Source organism: Podarcis cretensis (genome assembly GCF_951804945.1).
Source record: "Podarcis cretensis genome assembly, chromosome: 2".
Classification (NCBI taxonomy): Eukaryota; Metazoa; Chordata; class Lepidosauria; order Squamata; family Lacertidae; genus Podarcis; species Podarcis cretensis.
The window spans coordinates 75,492,966-75,507,309 of record NC_137171.1 but is presented as its reverse complement, the minus strand read 5'-3'; the positions used below and the strand labels follow the sequence as shown (position 1 = coordinate 75,507,309).

The following is a 14,344-nucleotide window of genomic DNA, read 5'->3' as shown; positions in this document are numbered from 1 at the left end:
GACACAGCTGAATGGAGTTCTGCAGCATAAATCAGACTCCTTTAGAACTGTTACAGTCTCCAGAAATATAGTGAGTTGTTCCAAGTCTAGCTGTTAAAGTTACTGCAAGTATTTCTATTGATTTCTAAAGACTCTCAATCTAATTTTTGCAAGTTGCCAAGTGTGACTGCTTGCAGACAATCTCAGCCTGAGCATGATGCTGGAAGCACTCCCTCCAAAAGCCCAGCATGGTATTGTCACCATCAGGAGGGGCACAACTGTTTTCGGTCAGTGCAGTGTTGTGTGGCTGACACATTCTTTGACCTGTAAATGGAGGAAATAAACTTCCAGGTCACTGCAGATCAGCATCATGTGTGGACGTGGTGTGGCAAAAGTATACTCCTCACTTTAGAACATCTTCTCTATGGTTAACACACTGGATAGAGGGGGGGGGAGAGAGAATTGCTGGTGGCTACAGATTAACATATTGAGTTTTTTGTTTTTGTTCTGCTACAGCAGCCTAACAAGGCTTCTACTCTGAAATTCATTTCCACTGAAGGAATGAAAAAATGGAAGATGCAACTAGTACATAGAATAAACATCGGGGCTCTGTGGTCTTCCCCAATTTTTGACATTCCTTTCATTACTACATTCAAAAAGGGGGTATATTAAATTTATATAAAAGCAGAGATTGAAAAGCAGTTAAAACAAAAATAAACAAAACCACCACCACCACCAAAGGACTTCCAAAAGAGAGAGGGAAGCGCTGTTCTTTCTCTTCATAATCAATTAACAAGATTCTCCATATCATTACTTGAGAGTCTCTTGACAACACTTCCATGCTGGTGACAAACTTTTACTAATTAAAACCACCCTAACCAATAATCCAGTACATTTAATCAATTTTCTACAAAGTGTGTATATAAATTAATTTTAAAGACAAACATTTGAAATGTCAAATGTAAAGGAAACATGATTACCCAAACCTTTCATTCATCTCACAGGCCAGAAACTTTTAGACTATTATTTCTTGGGTACTCAGCAGGTAATACCGCCAGCAAAACTAAAACCTCCTAACGTCCTGCAATGTTTTTGTGTTTTAATTCTCCTAGTCAGGCTGTCTGGGGAGTTCTGGCTCTCAGTGGAAGCTGAGTGACTTCAATCTTTCTTGTCTTTGAGATTTTTTGGGGGGAGGCTTGCTGCTTGGATTTTGTTTTTAATAACCTGTAATATGAGAAGACTAGCCCTTGGGAATGAAGGGATTACTGTCAAATATCTTTTCCTATTTGCTGGCCTTTTAGAGGCTTTATTCACGTTAAAACCTGGAAAAGCTGGAGGATTAGCTGGGAACTGAAGGAGGGATGTGAATCACTGGTTTGGGATTTTCAAGGACTAGAGCTTTGTAAAAAACCTTTTGTGAAGCAGGGCAGGCCCCAAATATCAACCAGCTTCAAATGAATATAATCTGGTGGGGAATGTCTATCGAATTCTAATTAGGTTTTTGAAAATTAACTAGTTGGATGCCCCCTCCTCTTTCAAGTAGGCAATCTTAGCCAGTCTCTATGCAAATGTACAATATTTTTGTTCTGTTGTTCTGGAGAGCTGGGCATCCAGCCAACAAGAGGAAGCCCTGTGTTTTAAGATTTCCTGCTTCTTCTCTAGCAATAATAGACAGCAAAACTTCAGACAGCAAGCAAGGGGAATGTGTGATGGGTCACACAGTTGGCTCACAGTTGGCTATGATTACTCCAAAATTCTCAGCAGCCTTTTGGACAGTGGAACAGAGTTATTCACCATGCTTCCACCAGGGGCAGACTTTGATCATATTTCATAATATGGTGCCCTGTGTGAGGCCAAAATCTGATGCCCCCAAATGGATCTTCTCAATTACGGATCTTCTCAATTTTGCACTCCCTTGGCTCAACGCCCTGTGTAGGGGAACCACCCACACAGCCCTAAATCTAGCATTTCTTCTACAGTGGACACCAGATGCCCCCTTTGCTGCTAACCTCGGTTCCCAAATCCCCTTCCCCCTGCCAGCTTGCCCATCCCCAAGGGCCCCCCCCCCAAAGCCTGGGCTGAGCCAACACAGTAGGTATGCATTCTCAGGGCAAAGCCCCGAGCTGAGCTCTACCAAGGGACAGAGGGCCTTTGCTTCTTTCTAGATCTGTCTGGGTTCTTCATTCCTCTCAAAAGTGATAAGTTGTGAGATAGAACATTAAGGAGCTAGTGACTGGATACTCATACGCAGCATATCTACAACAAGGTTCCCCAGCACTTTGGAACTAATTTCAGAAGGGGGCTACAGGTGGGAGGGAGTACACACCCTGCAGTTAGTAGTGCAGAATGCTGCAGTACGGTTGCTGATGGGACTGAGCCTATGTCAGCATTTGCTCTGAGATCTGTACTGGTTGCCTAGCTGCTACCAGGCCAAGTTCAATGTGCTACTTTCGGTATATAAAGCCCTTAACAGCATAGGACCAGTTGGCTTGCGGAATTGACTTAGCCAATCTGTGTCCACTTGACCACTTTGAGCTGTGGAACGGGCGCTGTGGCGGGTACAATTTATTAAGTCTCGAAGCGGATAAAATAAGAGCAGCTAATACTTGTTCCAAACTTGCAGGAAATTGGTTAGTGCAGCAGCACCCATCCTTTAGAACTTCCTACCTTCTGACATTGGTCAGGCACCTTTCACTTTTGCCACCTGCTTAACACTTATATTATTATTTTTTAGGTGATTCTATCCTGACACATAGGGGTTACATGTGTTTTGTTTCTTTTCGCTAGTGTTGCTTTCTAACCATCTCTTAAACGTTTTAAATATCTGTTTTTAATCAGGGTTTTTAAAAATCAACAGTGTTAATGTTTTATATTACGTACAGGTTTTTTAAAAAACAATTTTGTCAATTAATTAAATAATACGTGAGCAGAAGTGCCTTCTGCTCCTGTAGGATCCAAGCCACTTCCTACACCAGATGTCCAGTGTTGTTGCAGGACAGGTCATGAATCTACCTGCTGCTCAGCATAGCCCCAGCTCCAATGAATGTCTTTCTGCCCCATTCTTGCCCACAGGGATTGTGCTGCCTTGAGCAGCCCCACCCACAAATGTATTCTCTCAATTCCCCCTAGATATGAATAAGGCAGTTGACAGTCAGAGGTCATGGTGAGGCCTTAGGCAACTCCCCTCCTCTTCCTCTCCCTTCCGGGCTAAAAGGAACATAGGCACTGGTGCCAGGTAGCCAAGGCCTGCCGTCCCAAGCCTAGTGCTCTCTAGGTGTTTGGGACCATAAATGCTATCAGCCCCAACCAGGGCAATGCTAGCTGGGGCTGATGGGACTTGTACTCCAGATCATCCGGAGGGCACCAGGCCAGGGAAGGTTGGCCTATGTTACTCTGTCTGGAAGTGTTTCTCCTCCCTACCATGGGCCCTGCTACAACAAGATGATTTGACAAGATTACTTGCTCCCTTTAAGCAGCAAGGAACGCAATAGCCAGAGAGCACTGTGTGCAGATGGTAGCCATGACTTAGAAAGTTCTGCAACAGCGTATTATTCTCCAACTCTACATACACTTACCTGGGACGAAGACCCACTGAACCCAATGGGCTTACATCTGAGCAGAAAGGCATGTATACGATCGTGCAGTTAAGTCACTCTTCAGTCAGGGCTTATCCACACTGACCTTTTGCCCTGCTTTTAAAGTGTGGCAAGAGGTCCATGATTTAAAACTCTGTGTCCGAGCATTGTTTTTGTTTCGCTTTGTTTGCCTTTTGTCCCAAGCTTTCCGTTCGAAAACTCACTCTTTAAAGCTGAATCGGAGCAAATGTCAGTTCAGGTTTTTCCATGGATTGCTGCTTGCACTGATTCAGCTTTAAAGAGCAGGTTTTTGCAGAGAAAGCAACAGAGTAAAAATAAAGAAAGAAGAAAATGGGGGGGGGGTGTGCTTGCATACAGTGCTTTAAATGGCAGGTCGTGCCTGGAAACAGTGGGTGAAAGGTGAGTGTGGTTAAACCCATAGTGAGTTTCTCACAGTACTTTAAATGAGTTACATTTAAAACAAACAAAATGTTGACCTAAGACATGAAGGATAAAGGGCTTCTGGTTACAAATTCCAAACTAGTCTAATTTTGAGGAAGCGAAGTAAATAATGAAAATATGCCATTGGAAATCAGTGAACTGAAGTGCAACTATGTTTGGCTGGACTGATCCCCTTGTTTTCTGAAAATACTGCAATTGTCAGAGAGCAGCTATACAGAAATCCGACTTGAATGGGGGTAGGTGGAGGATTTGAGATTTAATTGTGATTCATTGTGTTAATTTCTGTTGTGGCTTTCTATTTAAAAAAATCCCTCCTTCCTTTGCCATGCAAGCATTGATGTCAGCCACATTTACAGCAATTATTCAACTCTTAAGTCACATAAAGAAGCTTGGCTGGTGAACTAGGACATTACAGAATCTAAGAACAGTCTGCATTTTTGTCCCTTTCCCCCTTCATCCCAACTCTAAATAGTACCTCTCCTTTTCAGATTGAAAAGCTTTGATTCCTGACAACCAGCAGAAAGCAAATCACAGGTTTTTAAATACCTTATAAATTCCTTTTATCTCCGAATCTTGTATATACTGCTGTTGATTCACAAATTCCAATTAGTAACTTGTTTGTATTGCAGCTAATGGTAGCAACAGAAAAACTAAATACATAATACATCACAAAACTAAATCACTAAACCAGGACAAAATTAATATTTTATCAACTCAGATGATTAGAGTGGGATGCAATTTAGCAGTTGCAAACAGTGCACAAGATACAGTGAACAAGGAAGGACATGCAAGAAAATACAAACTTCCATACCAACTAAACATTGGAGCAAAGCAGAATAGGGTTTTTGGCACCGTGTGAAGGGGAAAAACCACAGTATTTTGATGAAAGAATGAAGGATGTAAGAGCAATGGGAAGGAAGCAAAATACCAACATTAGGGGCAATGAATCCTCCTCCAAGTTTGGAGAGGCATATTCTAATATCACTTTTTCTTGCACATCTATTTCTTTTTATTTCCTTAATGATCTACATGTCCTCTTATCTAATATTGCAGTTTGTGGGGTCAGCTCTCTAATATCACAAGTTCAGCATCCAATTTCTCCTTTCATCTGCTACTTCCATCTAAACATGCAACAACTAATGTCTGCTTGGATTTATGTGCTGCTCAGACGTACTGGAAAAAAATCTTGCTGATGTAGTGCTATTTATCAGAAACAGTTCTCCTTTCTTAATTTGACTGTGTTTATTCCGCTTCTTTAATTGCTACTCTTCTGAAGTCAGGCAACAGAACAACAAACTCTGATGCCCTTTCATTGCACATACTAATTAATTCATTGACCATGATTCTGGACTGCTTGTTTTCCTACTGAAGCAGCATCTTTCTTTTTCTGAAAACAAAATTAATTTCTGTACAACGAAGTTTTGAAATGAATAATTCTAAGTGTGATAGGACGGCGCACCCCCCCCCCCTTTTCATGCTTGGTTCCAAAATGAGGAAATGGACTGGGCTGGAGAGAGTCCCTACAGGCAGCACAGAACCTTGAGCTATGCAGCAAAATCCTCCTTTTTAGAAATAAAAGTTAAGCAAATGGGTTAAATCTTTTGCTGCCATATTCAGCATTGGAATAAATATGAATAGCTACAGATTAATACTGTGGTGCTGAGCTAATTTATTATGTACCAGTCAGATGAGAAGAAATCCGTAATTCTGGGCATTTGCTATTCAACACAGTGTTGGGTGTGTTTGGGCAGTTTTGAGTTAAGAATCCAGTAGCCACTTTCACTAACCATAGCATTAGCAAAAGCTGACTTCTGCCACTGGCTTAAATTATGCAAATTGCATATATTTGCACATTTCGCATATGTGAAGAATGCAAATAGTTTTTGCTGGGTGGGTAAGCCCTCTCTCATGACTACTGGAAATACTGCAGAGATCCTGCAGTAAGTTTTGAGATTTCACAAAACATTTTCAAGATCACCTTTGAAATCTTAAGGACTGGAAATATGCTTTTTTCAAGATTTTTCTTTCTTTTTAATGAGAGTGGAGACTCTCAGGATGCTGAATTTTGAGCCTAATATCAGCAATGGCACTTACAGTACATTTGAAGAATCCACACATCCATGACCATGTCCTCAGATGGAGGGATGTACCACCATAACACACCAGATGCAGAATGCAATGTTTTGAAAAGCTGTTGCCAGAGTTTTATCTTTCATAGAACAAAAGACTGGTTATATTCCTCCCCCCCCCCCGCCCCGCCGAGGAATTCCAGTATGGATTTTTATCCCAAATTTGGACAAAATGTTGTCATTCCTTTTACAGCCTGACCCAGATGTTTCACTTTGCGTGGGCCGTTAATCTGAGGCTACTGCTGTGCTTACCTTATGGGGACTCAGCTGAGGCTGCAATCCTCTACCTACTTTCCTTGGAGTAAGCCCCATTGTAATGAATGGGACTTGCTTGTTAGTAGGCATGTAAAGGACTGCACTGATAGCCTGTAGTCATTCTGCAGTATGGAGCAAATAAATCAGGGGCTCTCCACCTGATCAGGAAATGCAGCTTCATCTTTAACATCCATAGCATATCCAGGATGCATATTGAAACTTGCTTTATTTTTATATTGGCACATAGTTTCTATATTGTACAGAAACAGTTTTTCTGATAATACTTTAACTAGTGAAATTGTGCAGTTTTACAAAAAAACCATTTCTAGCTTTTTTGCGCAATGCCCTGGGATATTTTTAAAAAACTTTTTGAAGGGATTTGGCCGACCTCAGTGCAATTAATTAATTAGAACTTGACAGTTAATTAAATAACCCTGGGGATTGCCTCAAAAGAAACCATCCTTCCAAACTCAAGACCTTCTCTAGGCTATGCAAAGTCCCCACTGCACCCTCTTCTTCCCTGAAGCTGTCTTCCGTATATCCCACGAGAGACAGCCATGAGTGGTAAAACCCAGGAGCATCACTGATATAAGCAGAAAGTTCCTACCTTATTTAATTAAAGACAGTTTGTTTCTCTAATGCTCTTCAGACTGCCAGAGAACTGAGATGTGCTGGCAACCACACACCTTTCCTAATGAAATCAGGGCTGGCTGAATAATGTTTTGAATCCAGGACACCTGTGCAGAGCTGAAGTCTCTTTGTGAAAGCATCTGACAAATGACAGCAACATCCCTGCAATGGCAGACAATTCCCTCCACCTCCTTTTCCCCATCTCCAGTTTATTGATTGCAAATGCAGGCACTAATCACCAAGTTCCATGTAGCTCACTAGGACAATGCCTTTCAAGCTAGCCCTTCAAAACCTGTTCATGGTCTCGAACACTTTTCATAATAATGGGGGCCCTGTCTCCTCAATCATAATGATCTGCATCTCTCACAGCTGTTCGGTCTGCTTCTCTTGCACCAGACCGGCACCTTCTGGCTGAGAGGTTCCTACATTTTTATTGCTAAGGTATCACTGCACTGCAGGGCTGGCTTCTCCTAGCAACCACTACATTCATCATGGTAGATTAATGGAAGCCAGCAAAGCTACCTGAGTATATACATACTACACGTGCATCTATGAGAGAGGTAGGTAACTAGTGCAAAAATGTCAACCCCAGGGGACAAACTGCTGATATTTGGGCAAATGCCATGTCCCAAGCCCACATTTGCCAAAAAAGCAGGGCGGGGGGAGAGGTGGCAGGGCACACTTAAGGGGAAGGGATCAGCAAGCAAGAAGACTGATTCTTAACCCCTCCTGCATCCAGCAATTCTCCTTTGCAAGTATCTGGGGGTGGTTAAAGCTGCCCTGTGGGATTTGCAGAGAACTATTAGTAGATGGAGGGACGTGGGTGGCGCAGTGGTCTAAACCACTGAGCCTCTTGGGCTTGCTGATCAGAAGGTTGGCTGTTCGAATCCCCGCGACTGGGTGAGCTCCTGTTGCTCGGCCCCAGCTCCTGCCAACCTAGCAGTTCGAAAGCATGCCCAAAAGTGCAAGTAGATAAATAGGTATCGCTCCGGTGGGAAGCTAAACGGCATTTCCGTGCGCTGCTCTGGTTTCAGTGTTCTGTTGCACGCCAGAAGCGGCTTAGTCATGCTGGCCACATGACCCGGAAAAACTCTGCAGACAAATGCTGGTTCCCTCAGTCAGTAAAGCGAGATGAGCGCTGCAACCCCAGAGTTGTCTGCAACTGAACTTACCGTAACTGTCAGGGGTCCTTTTCCTTTACCTTTTTATTAGTGGGTGGAGGAAGGTTAAGCACCCATGCCTATCCACTGATGGTTCTTAGCCTCCACAACAGCATTATTGGGATGGGAACAGGATTGAGAACCCCTTATTTCCCTTGTAATGTATAGTTTGAACCAGTGACTTTAGATCCCTGAATTTTGACTGCACATGAATCCTCAGTCATTACATTAAACAACAAAAGAACCAAGTTTTAAGATTTCAGAGGCTAAACCTAAATACCGTACCATACCATATTTTGTAAAAGTTGTCAAACAACTGCAGCAAGCAGTAAAAAAGCAAGCACATTTTATAATGAAAGCAATGATCTGCAATCTGAGAATTCTCAGTTCTAGTAGCAGATTCAGATTCATCTCAAATTTCTTTCTAATTTATGGCTATGAATTTTGAATTGTTACATTTTCAACGAGCAACTCTTGCACAAAAGGGAAAACCTCTTGGATGTTCCAGACACTACTCTTGAGTAAGGAATCTTATAGCTGCAGCTGAATATGACAGTAGTCAGTAACACTGCATGGTTACATTATGTGACTTAATTTTAGATGGTTTGCAAATAACAAATCACCATTGTCATCTGCAATGATGATAAAAACAAACACTTGAACTTTCATTATTGATGTTTCCCCCTTAGACATCTTAGCTATAGAGTTCACTGTAGCCTAAAAATTAGACTATAAATATAACATGGGGAGCAAGTAGAGAAGACATTAGGAATGAGTGGGAAACAGATTATTCTCTTTTTTCCCATCCCAAGACCTAATGGAAGTGTCTTCTTCTGTGTACTGCACTTTAAGATGAACACATCAGAATAGGTTCAGAGGAAGGCAGTGAAGATGGTCTGTGATATAGAAACAAATCCTCTGAGAAACAATCAAGGGAACTATGTTTGTTTAGCCTGGAGAAGAGAAGAATGAAGGCAAGAATTATAGCACTCTTCAAGTATCTGAAGGGCTATCACATGGCAGAGGGCAAGACTAGGTCTACTAGACTTCACAGGAAAGTAGATTTCAGTGGAATATTAGGAGAATCTTCTTAACAGAATGGATAGCTTGACAATGGAAAAATTACAGAGGGAGGAGGCTCTCCCTTGCTGGAAGTTTTCAAACACAAGCTAGACAGCCATCTACTAGGCTTTCCTAAGCCAGGAATTCCTGTATTTATTTGTTTATGGTGTCCCTAACACCATCCAGTTCTCTGGGCAACATCCTGAAATATTTTTAAAATATAATATCAACAAGAAAATGCAAATAAAATGGCCCAGATCATGCATAATGATAAGTCAAACCGTGGTTAGGTGTGAACAAATTAGGACATGGGGACCCAAAGCAAAAATTACAGCAGCTTTGCTCCTACCCTGGTCCTGTTGCTGCTGTGCTAACTGAAACTATGTTATGGCTTGGCTTTACATTAGATCTGAACCTTGTTCCATTCCAGACAAACCATGAGCTGTAACCAAAGTTTGTTCTTGGCTGACCACTTGTGGCTTGTTTTGGAGCAAAAACCATGAGCCCAGGTTCAGATGAAACCAAACTTTATTTTAGCATCAGGTAGCACGGTACCAAATTTCTTCAACCTTGGGTCCCCACAAGTTGTTGGATTACAACTCCCATGATCCCTCACCACTGTCTAAACTGGCTGGGGATGATGGGATTGTAGTCCAACAACATCTGGGGACCCAGGGCTGAAGAATTTTGCTGGTACAGGGCATTTAGTTCTGGAATGCCTAGCAATTAAGGGACCCTTTTAAAAGCAACCTGAACCAAAATTACCACCAGAAAGTAATATATTGTGGTATAAATGAATTCTGAACCAAATTGCTTGTGTTTAGAATCATGAGAAGGCACTAGGGAGCTTCACAGCCATATGTGGCTTTTGCTACTTTTACAATTTGAAGATCAGAGATTAAATTGTAATGAAAAGCAGCTCTCTTTGCCAGAAAAAAAAATTAGAACCTCAATTTGTCTGGGCCCCAGTTCACCACTTGGGTTATTCTGTTTTGTCTTTTAAGACTGCTAATTCTCTGAAACAAGGACTGTCCATACGGGTTTTCAAAGTGTCTTTTACAATAGGGCCATCAGGTGCCATTGTAATATGAGTTGCCATTGGCGGTGTATCAGAATTAATCACTCTCATAACCCTCCTATACTTGCTTCTGCAGTAGACAATGGTGTCCTTCCTACCAAGCTGTTTCGATCTCTTTGTTTCCCTACCCCGACCATGGCTCCCAACCCAGGGAGATGAAAATTGGCTCCTATCTCTTTCTGGCTTTTGGAATAAAAAGAAGTACTAATTAAGAAAATTCATTAGGAAAAGTTAATCATCTCTCTCACTGTCTTGGGTTTAACAAACCTTCCAAGCATGAAAAGGGATTGGGAGCTACTGCAGTCCCCAATTAAACCAGCCCTTCTCTGTTTTCTGTTTGGTAAAGCATGATTTGGCTTCAGCACCAGGGATAGTGAAACTGAATATTATCTGTTCCAGCCCCTCCTGAAAGCACACATACACTAATTATGCAACTGAAATATTAAAGTGTGAATTTCTGTTATTATTTTTTTAATGTACTTCTCTCTCTCTCTCTCTCTCTCTCTCTCTCCAGTTACCACAGATAAATAATTGGGTGTGTTTCACCCCTCTCCCAGTTTTAGAATTTTGAATCCAAATGTTTAATCAGGGACTGTGAAGTGTGGCTGGAACTCACAAGATGTGTATGAAAAGTGGAGAACTTGTGGTAAGGATGAGGACAACAAGACTGAGATTATGGGACTGGACTGACATCTTGCATATTGATAATTTCAGTTTTTGCCATTCAAAATAATAATAATCAAACACCAATGCACACTTACCTGGGAGTAAGAGCCACTGAACTTACTTCTGAACACACATGCATAGGACCACACTGCAAAAAATCTCATTAACTAGAAAAGGGTTGGGTGGGCTAAGCAGGGTTTACTGTGTTGCTGTGCCTCAGTTCTCTGCATTGCTCTCCTACACAACCTACCAGAATCAGGGGGCAAGTACATAGAAACAAATTTGTTTCTTTCACAGGGCACACAATTCTGTTTCTTTCGGCAAAGGAAATACAATCCTGCATGCTCCATACCAGGGGTCAGCAAACTTTCTCAGCAGGGGGCCGGCCTACTGGCCCTCACACCTTGAGGGGTGCCCGACTATATTATTTTTTTTGGGGGGGGGGGTGGAATGAACGAATTCCTATGCCCCACTAATAACCCAGAGATGCATTTTAAATAAAAGGACACATTCTACTCATGTAAAAACACGCTGATTCCCGGACCGTCTGCGGGCTGGATTTAGAAGGCGATTGGGATGGATCCGGCCCCCGGGCCTTAGTTTGCCTACCCCTGCTCCATACTGTAGATTCCACACCTTGTGAGAGTCTGATGCCTTCCAAAACCGCTCCTTGTCATGAGCAAATTGCCCTGACCACATCAGAGCTAAGAGGATTGACATTCACTCAATAATAGAGGTCACTCAAGTGGTTGCCAGGGGCAACAAGCTTCAAAGGGCGCCTTCAAGCACACACATTCCTTGTGCTTTCTTTGGAGATTTGTGGCAAAAGGCAGAAAAATGGAGTGGAAATTGCATTTGGTGAGTTAAGGGAGACAAGGAAAGAAAACCCCTTCACTTGCCCCCTCCGCTAGCTTTCAGGCATGAGTATTTGAGGTGGCGGTAGGAGTTGACATTTTACTGGTAAGTCTGCCTCTCTGAGTCTGCTGGTTTTCCTTAAGCTCCGCTTTCTCTTTTGAAAACAAGTGAGCTGTTCCACCCCACCCTAACATTCTGCCAAATTCTATGCATGTTTACTCAGAAGTAATTTCCACTGTGTTCAATAGAGCTTACTTCAGGTAGGCAGACCTAGTACTGTACTTTTAGAGAATGGGCGAGAGAACTTGTGGTATTCTAGAAGTTGCTGGACTTCAAATCCCATCATTCCTGACCACTGGTAATGCTGGCTAGGGCTAATAGGAGTTGGAGTCTAGCAACACCCAGAGGACTGCAATCACCATCCACCCCTACAAATCATTCATTCATTCATTCATTCCATCTATATACCACCTTTATCTTCCAAGGATCTCAAGGTGGTTCTCTCTCCCATTTCACCCTCACAACAGCCCTGTGAGGTAGGTTAGGGTAAGAGATGGTGACTGGCCCAAGGTCACCCAGTGAACTTCATGGCTGAATGGGGATTCAAACCCTGCTCTCCCAGATCCTAGTCCAACACTCTAACCATTAAAGTAAAGCTAAAGGTACCCCTGCCTGTACGGGCCAGTCTTGACAGACTCTGGGGTTGTGCGCCCATCTCACTCAAGAGGCCAGGGGCCAGCGCTGTCCGGAGACACTTCCGGGTCACGTGGCCAGCGTGACATCGCTGCTCTGGCCAGAGCCAGAGCCAGAGCCGCACACGGAAACGCCGTTTACCTTCCCGCTGGTAAGCGGTCCCTATTTATCTACTTGCACCCGGAGGTGCTTTCGAACTGCTAGGTTGGCAGGCGCTGGGACCGAGCAGCGGGAGCGCACCCCGCCGCAGGGATTCGAACTGCCGACCTTTCGATCGGCAAGTCCTAGGTGCTGAGGCTTTAACCCACAGCGCCACCTGCGTCCCTTTATGCCACACTAATTATTATTTGGGGGTGTCCGTTTCCCCCCTCCCTGGGAATGGGATGGAACTTGACCTGGCTAACATTTAACTTGTACGTTCAACCTGTATTATGAGAGGTATTAGCCTCTTTTAGTGGTAAGAGGGGATTGAGGAGGAGGCTGGTGCAGCAACTGATGTGTAACAAAAATACAATGTGGACTGCTCAGTTCTTTAAGGCATGTAAACAATGCTCTGTTGTGCAGTGGTGGTGATCTAGGAGAACAGTATTTGCATAAGCCAATGTTCTACTGTTCTGCATATGATATGGTTGTGGAAGGGAGTTGCAAATTTTCATCTTCCCTTCCTCTATGGTGCAAAGAATACATTGAGTTGACCTACACCCACCTGGCAAATGCAGGCAACACAATAAATATACCAACATGTTTAAACAACATACTGTACTTTTCCGTCTATAAGACGCCCCCTATTTTGGGGGACTCAAATTTATGAAAATGGGGTTAGATGGCACAGAGTTGTTGAGCTTTCTTTGTGGAGGATTGCTAAGCTTTTTTGGGGGGGACTGCCGAAAATCGCTCACCAGCACACTTCTCAAAATCCACCTCCTGTCTGTCCCATCGCCGGCAGAAGCTACCAGTCGCCCACCCAACTGCCGGAGCGTCAGCCAATCAACACCACCCATTGATGCAGCAAACAATAACACGCACAATAGCCGCTGACAACCTCAGTAGCAACCAATCAAACGTCCACCCTATGCACTACCCATGTATAAGACGACCCCCACTTTTTAGCATGATTTTTAAAAGTATGGTAGTTAAGGAGGCTGTAAAAGAGGCATTGCCAATTAAAAATAAAGTAGAAAAGAGTGCAGATTTAGGCAAATCGAGTAAAAATCTACAAAAAGATAGTCCAGGAAAGAATCTGAAGAACACATTGTTGGAAATATAAGTAACAAAAGAAGCAACATTTTTATAATATATCAAAAGCAGGAAGCTGAATAGGGAGGCAGTTGAACTGCTAAATGTCAAAGGTATAAAGAGAGCATTGAAAGAACAGGGAAAAACTGCATATAAATGAAGTGAGTTCTTTGCATCTATTACTGCTGCAGAAGATATTCCCATACCTGAACCATTTATTTTTTTTCAGGCAATACATCACATAAACTGTGCCAAACAGAAGTGACAAAAGGAAGATGCTCCAGCCAGGTTCATGTTAACATTTATTTGAGTTCAACACTCTTAGTGCAAACACGAGGAAAGCACTCTTAGATGTAATTTAAGAGGAAATTATTTTAGAGTCCACAATGAAGTAAGGTAGAAGTAGTATAAAAACAGCACTTTTTACATTCTCTGAAATATTTACACGTACTTGGGTTTTTTTTACTTCAGTTTCTGCTTATTCACTTGGTGATACTAGATTCCCCCCCCCACTCCCACCCCGTTAACATAAAATGATGTATAACCATCACTATAAATGTCTTT

The 14,344-nt window shown here is 42.6% G+C and overlaps 1 long non-coding RNA gene across 1 annotated transcript in view; it reads right to left on the bottom strand.

Annotated features, from left to right (window-relative positions):
• LOC307211037 overlaps nt 1-11,863 on the bottom strand; it is a 30,241-nt gene extending 18,378 nt beyond the window's left edge. The window contains exon 1 of the long non-coding RNA XR_013836254.1: nt 11,633-11,863. This is a non-coding gene — a long non-coding RNA (uncharacterized lncRNA). The remainder of the gene's footprint in view (nt 1-11,632) is intronic.
• Between the last annotated feature and the right edge of the window lie 2,481 nt (nt 11,864-14,344).